The 12,220-nt window shown below is 36.7% G+C and overlaps 1 pseudogene across 1 annotated transcript; it reads left to right on the forward strand.

The window, feature by feature from the left end:
• The first annotated feature begins 10,508 nt into the window (after nucleotides 1–10,508).
• Nucleotides 10,509–11,897, forward strand: LOC306637829 (phosphoglycerate kinase 1-like; annotated as a pseudogene). Its single transcript has one exon. The product of its transcript is annotated as a phosphoglycerate kinase 1-like (transcript).
• The last annotated feature ends 323 nt before the right edge of the window (nucleotides 11,898–12,220 follow it).

The raw sequence follows: 12,220 nt of genomic DNA on the forward strand, positions 1-12,220 counted from the left end.
GAGAAAATGAGGAAAACATAAAAAGAAAAGCAAAGAGGAAACATAAAAGAAAAAGAATGAGAAAATTACCAGGGAAACAACAGACACAGCAAAAGCCAAAACCAGGATGTGCTTTGAGAAGTCATCTTCAAATTAAGATTAAGAAGCTGTCTACAAACAAAAATTAATTTTCAGAAGAACAGAAAGTGTTACATATCTGATTTATTTCTTCACATATCAAATGTGCCTAGTGCTATAAAAACAAAGCTTACCATCAAAATGCAGATCAGAAAGAAACTTAACAAACACTAGTTTAAACTCTTGGACAAAACAAGAAATGTAATTATTAAAACTTGAATTACTTACATGGACTGTTGAAGCTGATGTTTACAAGCTCTTTAAGATTCTCTCTCCATAACTTCCCTTTCCTAATTTCCAATGCTGTCCCTGTTCACAGTGATACCACATTTCCCTGAACATAACTGTCCAGAAATGACCTACAGATGACCAAGCAGATTCTTTTCTTAAGCTTTCACTTTGGACATTGAAAGAAGAAAACTCTTTCCTCTTGGGTAATAATATGAAAAACAAAAATTGTACTTGAGACTCTCAGGACTACTAAATCCCCAATCATGGGATAAAACCAACCTGCAGTAAAAGATAAGAATAACACAGTTTTTTTTTTTTTTTAAATGTATTTTGGCCATTGAATTCTGCTATGCTTGAAGTCAGATCCAACTCTGGATTTGCAAGTGTGAAAATCCATTGTTTCGCTTTTCATTTGTGCTACGTTGGCTTGAGTTTCCATCACTTGGATTATAAGCATGCAGCCCAGTATGTGTGTCTATATTATTACAAAAGTACAACATGGGTAGCATTTTCATAGTTAGCACAGAAGGAGAGAAACACCTTTCCTCCCTATCTCTAGGTGATGGCTGAGACAAGTTAAGAAGATATGAGCATGCAAATTTATTGAATATAAGCTTTAGGTGATACAAGAGTCTTCAGAAGTGAAGAACAAAGAAAAAGTCACACGCATATGCTTTTTTTCCATGGATTTGATGTGAAGTGCACAGTCATGAAGAAATAGGACAAAAGTGGTATTAAACTGAGGGAGCTTAGCAAGAGCTGTTTATTCAGATCCTTCCCTGTCTCTCAGTATCTTCAAATAAGAATGTTCCTTTCTTCCAGGAATAGGGAGGATACTGCTTCAAGGAAGAAGAAAGAGAGGAAGAGAAAGCTTCCTATTTCTGCTTTTTTCAACTGTCAAGGTATCATACTTTAGGGTAGCATTTTCTGAACTCCATCAATACAAATATCATTTTTTGTTATCTTTCTTTTGACTTGTTTTACAATGGTATTAATCTATTCTGGAATGATCATATGGCATCTAAGAACATCCACAGCCAGCCTCAGAAACTAGGTTTCCTAAGGTAAGTTATCCTTTCTGGTAGAGCAAAGTCTCTTCCTTCATATTTTTCACTCAGTAATACATATTTTTTCTAGTAAACCTCAACAGCTAAGACTGGTCAAAGAATCAAAATCTTGTCTGTGTTATTTGGTTTAGGGGATTGAGAATTTATTTAAGTTTTATTGGTAAATCTTTTCAATCTTTTCAACAGTCTCATTATGTAAATCAATAATTTCCATTAATAGAGGTAGGCTAGCATTATTAAACAAGTTAAAGAGGCAACATTTATATGTGAAGATAGACGAATAGGATTTTCTAGTACCCAATGTTACAGATATATTGATTTGAAAAACTATTCAGTCATGAAAATATCTTCACCAGAGCTAAGGAATCTATGTGAACTACAGCATGAGGTGCAGCACACAAATAAGAAAAGATACACTGAAGAATGTGGAGAGGACAGGTCACATATACACATCATCCTTCCCTCAAGCCTGGGTATCACCACATAGGATTCCCTCCACAAAGTGGAAGGGGCGTGAAATGAACACATAGTTTTTTCTCTGGACCCCAACACCAGGTCTGGCCCAGTGAAATGTGACTAGCCCCCATGGCACTGGCTCCATACCACCACCATGACTCCAGGGTCAGGTAATACGATGATCTGGGATATATTCCTGAAAGGTAAGAATGGCACTATGGTTTGGGATGTGAAGTGTCCCCAAAAAGCTCAGGTATGAGACAATACAAGAAGGTTTGGAGGAGAAACGATTGGGTTATAGCCTTAACATAATCAGTGAATTAATCCCCTCATAGGGATTAACTGAGTGGTAACTGAAGTGGTAGGTTGTGGCTGGAGGAGGTAGGAATTAGGGCATGCTTTTGTGATACGTATTTGTATCTGATGAGTGGAGACCTCTCTCTCTCTGCTTCCTGATAAAGAAACCACTTCCCTCCACCACACTCTTCTACCATGATGTTCTGCCTCACCATGAGCCCTGAGGAATGGAGCCTGCTCTCTATGGATTAAGACATCTGAAACTGGGAGCCCTCAAATAAATTTCTCTTGTTCTACAGTTGTTCTCCTCAGGTCCTTAAGTCACAGCAGTGAAATAGCTGACTAAAACAAATGGCTAAACATAAAACATTAACAGAATAAAGATTAAAAATCATGGCTATTTCACTAGATACAGAAAAGCACTTAACAAAATTCAACATTTTTTTATGATAAGCCTCTCAAGAAACAAGGTTAAGAAGTAAATTTTCTCAACACATTAAAGGCCATGGAGTTCAAGGCCAAAGCTAGCATCATATGTGCTCATGAAAAGGTGAAAGCTTTTTATCCAGCACCAGGAATAGGAGAAGGATGTCCACCACTATAGTATGGATGTTCAGTGCCCCAAAAGGCTCATGCCCTAAAAACTTGGCCCCAGGTAGGGCCTATAGAGGTGATGAAAACTTTAGGAGGTGGGGAATTGTGGGTGGCCCTTAGGTAATTGGGGGTGTGCCCTTGAAAGGGATTAGGAGTTCCTGGTCCACAGTTTTTTCTCTTTCCCTCTTCTTTAGGAGGAGCTGTGAGCATTTTGTTCTAACATGCATTCCCAGCCATTGCCATCATGCAGTCAAGAGGCAACTAATACAAACATTCTCACCACCTTCTGCCCAGGATAAAAAGCTTTCACTTTTTCGTGAGCACATATGGTGCTAGCTTTGGCCTTGAACTCCATGGCCTTTAATGTGTTGAGGAACTTTACTTCTTAACCTTTTTTCTTGAGAGGCTTATCATAGCCTAAACTATGCTACTTTGACTCTGAACATCCAAAAGGGTAAGTTAAATAAAACTTTTCTCCTTATAAATATAATTGTCTTTAATATTTTATTGTAGTAATACAAAAATCAACTAATACAACCATTCTCACCACTTCTGTTCTAAATAGTACTAGAAGTTTTAGACAGAGCAGTTAGGCAAGATAACGCAACAAAGGCATTCAAATTAGAAAAGAAGATGTAAAATAGTCTCAGTTTGTAGAGAGTATGATTTTTGGACCTCAAAAGCACAGATAATAAAAACAAAAAAGACAAATGCAACTGTATTGAACTACAAAGCTTCTACAGAGAAACATTCAGTAAAAAGACAACCTATGAACTGAGAGAAAATATTGGCAAACTACACATCTGATAATGAGTTAATATCCAAAATATGAGAAACTTAATAGAAAACAATAAATTGATTTCAAAATGGCAAATGGGCACTTGAGAAAAATGTCCATTGTTATTAATCATCAGGGAAATGCAAGAATAACCATGACTTATTACCTCATACTTGTTAGAATGTCTGTTGTCAAAAAGATAAAATATAAGTGTCAGGGAGGATACAGAAAAAAGGGAACACTTTTACATTGTAGGTAGGAACATAAATGATTACAGCCATTCAGGGAATAGTACAGAGGATTCTTAAAAATTAAAAATAGAACTACTATATGATACAGTATATCCCACTACTAGGAATCTATCAAAAGAAAGCAGAATTAGTATGTCAAAGAAAAATTTACATTCTCAATTTCATTCTAGTATTATATGCTATCACCAACATATGGAAGCAACCCAAGGGTCTATTACCAGGTAGATAAATGGATTAAAATAATGCACAAACACAGAAGCACACACATACATACAAAAGAATATTATTCAGTCTTTAAAAAAGAAGGGCACTCTACCATTTGAAATGACATGGTTGAACCTGGAAGACATTATGCTATGTAAAAATAAGCCAGACAAAAAACAGAAATACTGCATGATCTCACTTATAGGAGGACTCTAAGAAGCCCAACTTACAGGAGCAGAGTAGAATGATGACAGCTAGTAGGTGTAGCGGTGGTAAGAGGAGATGTCTGAGGAAGGGCACAAAGTATAGTTGGGATGAATAAGTTTTGGAGATTTACTGCACAGCGTGGTGACTTAATAATAATGTATTGAGAACTTGAAAATGCTAAAATGTAGTAATTTGTGTTTTTCACTACAAAAAGTGTTTGAGGTAATGCCTATGTTAATTTGCTTGATTTAATCATTTTGTAATGTATACATATTTTGAAGCATTGCATTGTCTATCATAAATACATATTTGATTTGCCAATTTTACCTAAAAGAAGCAGCTCAGAAAAAGGTGCCTTTAATTTTTTTTTTAATTAAAAAATTATTTAACCCTAGGCCAAACTAATTAGAAAATCTTTTTCAACTGTAGCATGTTCAGGTTTATGACTTTTCTTTTTCTATGATATGATATATAAATGCGAATATAATATTGTAGTTGAATCAGGGCATGTATTTTCATTAACTGCAACGTATTATATCTGTGAAATAGTTCATTGTATGACATCCAAAAATATGCCATTTTGACAAAACTCTGTCTTCCTTCTTTCAGCAAGGAAAGCACAGCAAGGAAAAGTATACTTTGTGTGTGTGTGTGTGTGTGTGTGTGTGTGAGAGAGAGAGAGAGAGAGAGAGAGAGAGAGAGAGAGTGTAAGGGAGAGAGAGAGAGTTCTCAGGGTGCTAGGGAGTAAACCCAGGGTCTTGTACATACTAAGCAGGTCTCCTACCATGGAGCAACACCCCAGCCAGACAGGACAATTCTCTAGCCCCCAGTCCTGGGATACCACCCGAAGAATCTATAGAACAAACCTAACTATCCCTGTCATTCATTATATGCCTTCCCTCTATTTGCCACTTCTAGAAGCTCAAATGATCTTTCATTTGACTTATCAATTCTCTACAAAATTACTATTCTTTGAGGAAATGCTATATGAGCTGAAGTTCTAACAGTTCCCTTGACTTAACTCATCACTGAGTTCTCCCAAGAATATGTGTGGTGCACATGTCTGTACACATGTCCATACACTTCTACATCTTTTCTCTTGTTAATTCGTCTTTTGTTGGTTTAATTTTCAGGGTCCCAGTCAGAGAATCTAAGATGGGAAGGGAAAAGAATGCTTTTCCTTCTCTACAAATTCTCTGAACTTCTTTCTCCTCCTTCCTATCTAGAAGCTGCTTAAAAGTTTCCCACATTGGTTTTTTTAATTAAGTTAAATGAAACAGTGCTGGACCCTTGGAATGTTGCATAGTCGTGCTATATCCACTCGAATTCTAAATTAACCCTAGTCTTTTTCTGAAATTTTATTCTGTTCTCTACATACTCTATACATCCTATTCCACTGACATGTATTGCAGGATAAGCCAAAATAGGAACCATTTTTGGAAATCTACTCTTAAGTTCATTTCCCAGAAAGATCTACCAATTGATTTATACCATTGAATTTGAATCCATTCAAATATTTATATAGATGTGTATTATATATATGTATATAAAACAAATACATATGAAAGATAGATAAGTTCACATAGATATGAGGTTCTTTGTAGTAGAAAGTTTCATCACAGAAACATCAAGATAGGAAGAATTTTTTTTTTTTTATAAACAGATACCACTTTAATTGGTTACTCATTTGAAAAACAGTGAAGTAAGTTTAATTTGGCCAGAGGCTTTGTCACTTTTTAGCAACCCATGATTTGTAATAGAGGGCAAGTATTTATTTTACAACCTCCAGGAATCATAGGACTTCAATAAGAATTTGAGGTGAGTTTCCAAAATCAATGTGTAGTCTATGCTCAATTCTCAACCCTGAAATGCTTCAATTTTCTAAATGAAGAAACCAAGTACATTGAATAGACATTTGTAGTAATTTTGTTGGTGTTACCTTTTTTCTTTTAGGATGAAATATTTAGTCTTAAATGTTCATTAAGTTGAATAACTCTATTCAAATTCTAATGAAAGACCTCTTAGATTTTTTCTTTTGTTTGTATTTTAACTTATGCAGTAGCAATAACAACAGCTGGTAAAGTATAAATAGTTTTACATTTTCTACTACCAACATTATATAATCAAAATCAAGAGGAACATTTTCTCAGTTTCAGAAATATTGCCAGCAAAATAACTATGATAGACTAGAAATTCTAAGTCAGACAAAGATTATCTTTTCAAATTAATAAAGAAGCTCATGATGAAATTGGTGAAATGAATTGGTGTTACAAATTTTAATAAATGTTGGAAATTAGAGTCAAATCTTTTGAGTGGACTGATAGTCTCAGTCTGGGTAATCTTGGGCCTGAACAAAGTAGAAAGTTGGAATCAAGATTTTCCACAAAAAGCCCAGACTCCACAACTCTATGAAGGAGGAATAGAGGAGGAAAGGAAGGAAGAAAAGGAGGAGGGAAGAAGGGAAGGCAAAAGTGGCCTGGGCTCATAGTGGTAAACAGATGTCTCAAGTGGAATGCCACAACCAGAGACCTATTCTTGAAAGGGTTTAGAGTTTAAATTTATGTTATCTACACAATCCAGAGATTTCTCTGAAATAGTAGCTTAAAAATGGTTCCAGCCTGGTCTAATCTCACAGACATTTAGAAGAAAGTCAGTCAGAATTCTTTGAGGAAATACACCTCAATCTTCCAATAGCTAATGCCCCCTTCAGAAGAGAACATAAGTACACATTCACTGCTTCTCAGACACTGTGTTGATATTGGGGACATGTAGTAAATAAAGAAGACATAACTGGTCCTCACAGAATCAATTGACCTTTGAATTTAAAATAGCTACTTTTTACTGTGTTTCCAAAAAAGGTTGGAATGAAGCAAAGCAAGAAGAGATATTGAGGGCTACTGCAATATTCCAAAATGGAGAAGATGGTATCTTGCTCCATATAGGTGAAAGTGGAATTTAAGAAAATATTTTGAAAGCAGAGGCAATGAGATTACCTCAAGACTGACTATGGGGCTTGAGATTAAGGTGGGGGGGAGTAAAGATGAAATTGAGATATCTGACTTCAACAGAAGTCACAAAGGACTGTGTAACCATTGAGATACTGAAGACAAGGGGAGAAAATTACCTAAGGTGAGTAGAACTGAGTTTCAGAGATGCTGAGTGCATTAAGGAAAGATAGCAAATGACCATTTGGAAATGCAAATTTAGAGTTTGATGGAGAGCTTCAGGATGGAGATGGAAATTTAGGAGTCACTTGTGTATCAGTGACATTCAAAGTCTGAATGAGAGCATCTGGGAAGTAAATAATAGTACACGAACAGGCTAAGCCCTAAATCAGTAACCAGTGAAACAGAAAAGAGAACAAAAAGGGAGAAGCCTTAGATGGAGGAGGAAGTGATCAACTACCACTAATCTGCTGATGAGCAGGTTCTTCTTATCCATAGCATCATTTTCATCTACACAGAAAAATTCTATATCTTATTTCATTATCGAAGTCTCTTTGACACATTATTTCTCTTCAGTTACTACCCTATTTCTGTTTCTCTCTATTGTAAAAGTTCTGGAAAGATTTGTGCACATTTAGTTTCCCAATTTTTCTTCTGTTCTCTGTAGATTCTATTCTGGCAAGCCTTTCTTCCCTTTCAGACTAATACAACAGCTCTCATGAACATCATCAATTGTTTTCACAATGATCTGTTCTTGTTCCCATTTTTACTTGGTTTACCAACAAATGGGTTGGCAGAGGTTGAAAGTTTAAAATGGAAGGAGGATTTATAAAACAGTCTCCTAAAAGAGTGAATATATGAGGAAAATATTACTGGGAATTCCCATAAAACCACTTGAGATTAGTGGCTATGAACTAGAGTGAGGCCATTCTATGAGGCTGTGTTTTTGAAAGCTACATTTAAGTGTGTGGCATAGGTATGGAGTAGGTACAGAGTTAACTTAATCAACAGTTTTGCTAGCAAGTCCAATTAAGCAAGGGGAAATAAAATAGTTGAGGATACACACAAGGGGGAAGTGATTCTAAGAACATAAGCCATAATTCAACTTGAGTGTGCAGAGAAATGAAGATATGAGTGATGAGGTAATGTAAGGAGGTTGTAAAATGAATTTATTTATATCTTTCTGATATGAGATGATTGTGGATATCAATATAACAAGACAGTGAACTGGAAATTGAGGAAGTGATGCTTTCAGAACAGAAAGATTGAAATTAAGAATATGGAATTTCTGTAGCTAATAGTAAGGGTGATATCTGATGTATGGTCATGACAAGGCTGGGTGGAAGAGGAAATCCATGTAGAAAAGGAGGTCGACAATTTAGAGTACAGAACATTGGAAGAATCATTTATGGGAAAGGCAGAACCAGCAAGATCAGCAATAGAAACAGTAATGATGGAAAGAATACAAGAGAGACAGGAATTAAATTCTTCAGTGAAAACTGACTGCTACCTTCAGATAATAGCAAATAAATGTTCAGAAAGCAGGACTGTTAGACAATATACAGGACACCCAATTAAATTTAAATTTCAAATAAATAATTTGCATTTGTTTAGCACATACTTATGTTCAAAAAAAGTATTCATTTACCTGAAGCTTAATCTTAACTGTGCATCTTGTATTTATAGTCACTGCATCTGGCAACCTTAATTGTGTAGTATGATCTGATGACAAGATTCAAGTGTTGGGTGTTTAGGAAAGAGATATATGTGTGTGCATGTGTGTTTGTGTGCACAGTGGAGGAGACCAGATTATGCTACTCCAGCATATGCTCTCTTGGTTTAAGGATTATTTGGAGTTGAATGTTCAGAGAAACTGAAGACATAGAAGAAATCCTGAAAACAGAGCATAAGTTATAAAAGAAACATAAGGTATATTTATAAAAGAAATCTCCACTTGTAAGGGTGAGTCCCTTCCTGTTCCAGAAAGAGGAAGACTCTAGATCACTAGACTGTCTTGTCAATGAAGAAGACACCACCTCAAATTTGCAAAGCAAATCCCACCCTTATTTTTTGTTGTTGTTGTTCTTCCTGGTCATCTCTTTATGACCAGCCTGCCCACTACCATTCTTTTGGTTTCAGGGAAAAATGGTATTTATTCTTCAACTCAGCCTCTTTTTGAGGTTTACTTGCTCCTTATACACGAGGTATGCATATTAATAAACTTGCTTTTCTCTTATTAATTTGCCTTTTGTTTCAGTGAACTGTTCCAACAAAGAATTCAAAAAGTATAGAGTGAATATATTTTTCCTTTCCTCCAAAATTCATGAAAATAAAAGAGAAAAGTCTCCTCTACTTCTGGCCCAGTACTGTAAAGTGGAGCAGATGAGAGATCAGTAAGACTTATTTAGTTAGAGTAAGGTAGAGATTTGTCAGAAAATTTGATGAACTGGGATATTTAGGGAATGTCAAATCATGTGTTCTAAAGATCAGAGTGGAAGGTTTAAATGGCTAAGAGATGTAAGACAATGTTAGTAACAAAAGAAATGTCTTAAGCAAAAAGATTTAAATTCAGGGAATATGCTTGGAGCCCTTTATTGTGACTGATACTGGAATATATATGAATGGTTTTGCTTCCATGGGTCCTGAAGAGCTAGTGAGACTGGGTATTGAGGTGAAAGAGGAAGAATCTTTCCAGGGATATATAGTGTCCTGAAGCCTTTTCCTTATTTCTTTGAATTAGGGGGGGAAACTGTGTAGAAGGTGGAACTCTTGAGCTTCAGAGGCTCCAATAAAAATACAGAGGTAGAAGAAGACATGATCCAAATGAACTCGTGAAAGAGAAAAGCAACATGACCAGGCTAACCCTAGGAATGAGCCTATTTTGGGGGAAAAAAAAAAACCTAGAACTAAGCAGTTTTGAATAATTGGATAATTGTATAGTATTCTAGTGACTCTAAATGATTAGTATGATTAGCAAGGAACATGAAATCCATAAGAGACTCACTGTCTCTTTTCTAACTGGAATGCAAGCTACATGATGGTGGTAGCTTTGTTTGATTTGTAGAGATTTAACATTCATCACATGAACAGTGTCTAACACTTAGTAGATGATGAATAAGCATTAAATTAATAAATCAATGAAGGAATCAATTGATAAATCAAAGTCTACAAATTGCATAGTGTGAATAATATAAAAAGAGATGCAGGTTTGAAAGTACACTAGAAATAACATGTAAAAATTAAATACATTAGAGATCAATTTTGAAGCATTTAAGAATTTAACAGATTCTGTATGTGTATGGGCAGTACATCAGTCCATTATCCTTCTCTCAATCTCCAAACTCTCACCCTTACTTTATTGCCAAAATGTCACTGTCTAACAAGCTGACTCTGGACAAGCTAGACGTGAAGGGAAAGAGGGTTGTTATGAGAGTTGACTTGAATGTTCCTATGAAGAATAACCAGATAACAAAAACCAGAGGATCAAGGCTGCTGTCCCAAGCATCATATTCTGTTTGGACAATGGAGCCAAGTCAGTTGTCCTTATAAGCCACCTGGGCCGGCCTGATGGTGTTCCCATGCCTGACAAGTACTCCTTAGAACCAGTTGCTGTAAAACTAAAATCTTTACTGGGCAAGGATGTTCTGTTCTTGAAGGACTGTGTGGGCCCAGAAGTAGAGAAAGTTTGTGCCAATCCAGCAGCTGGATCTGTTATCCTGCTGGAGAACCTTCACTTTCATGTTGAGGAAGAAGGGAAGGGAAAAGATGCTTCTGGGAACAAGGTGAAAGCCAAGTCAGCCAAAGTAGAAGCTTTCCGAGCTTCGCTTTCCAAACTAAGGGATGTCTATATGAATGATGCTTTCGGCACTACACACCGAGCCCACAGCCCCATGGTGGGAGTCAATCTTCCACAGAAGGCTTGTGGTTTTTTGATGAAGAAGGAACTGAACTATTTTGCCAAGGTCTTGGAGAGTCCAGAGCAACCTTTCCTGGCCATCTTAGGTAGTGCTAAAGTTGCAGACAAGATCCAGCTGATCAATAATATGCCTGACAAGGTCAATAAGATGATTATTGTGGTAGAATGGCTTTTACCTTTCTTACAACATGGAGATTGGCACTTCTCTGTTTGATGAAAAGGGATCCAAGATTGTCAAAGACCTTAAGTCCAAAGCTAAGAAGAATGGTGTGAAAATTACTTTGCTTGTTGATTTTGTCACTGCTGACAAGTTTGATGACAATGCCAAGAATGGACAAGCCACTGTGGCCTCTAGCATACCTGCCAGCTGAACGAAGCCACTGTGGCCTCTAGCATACCTGCCAGCTGAACGGGCTTGGACTCTGGTCCCGAGAGCACCAAGAAGTATGCTGACGCTGTCAGTCGGGCTAAGCAAATTGCATGGAATGGACTTGTGGACATTTTTGAATGGGAAGCTTTTGCCCAGGAAATGAAAGCACCATGGACGAGGTGGTGAAAGCTACTTCCAGGGGTTTCATCACCATCATACGTGGTGGAGACACAGCCATTTGCTGTGCCAAATGGAACACAGAGGATAAAGTCAGTCATGTGAGCACAGGTGGTGGTGCTAGTTTGGAGGTCCTGGAAGGTAAAGTCCTTCCTGGGGTGGATGCTCTCAGCAATGTTTAGTACTTTCCTGCCTTTTGGTTCCTGTGCACAGCCCTCCAGTCTTCTTAGCATTGGCATTGACTAACCCCCCCGCCCCACATCAAGATTCAGTTAGTGGCCAAGAGATGTAGCACCAGGAACCCTTAAAGAGTTGCACATCATCTCAGCTCATCTTTACTGCACCCTGGATTGACCTATATTCTTCAAGATCCATTTTAAATTTCTTAATGACTAAACTATTGTGTATTTTAGAATGCATCTATTTATATTTTGCCTGTTAAAACAAAGTGAACTGTGTTAGCTTAGTTTTCTTTTTGAAATACCTTATTTTGATTAGTTTGTCACTGTTTACTACCTGGCATGGAAACAAGATGAAAATCCCATTTTAGGGAGAAGCAATTGATGATCTATTACATAATCAATAAAAGTGTCCATTGAAACTGGAAAAA

Source organism: Sciurus vulgaris, assembly GCF_902686455.1.
Source record: "Sciurus vulgaris genome assembly, chromosome: 10".
Classification (NCBI taxonomy): domain Eukaryota; kingdom Metazoa; phylum Chordata; class Mammalia; order Rodentia; family Sciuridae; genus Sciurus; species Sciurus vulgaris.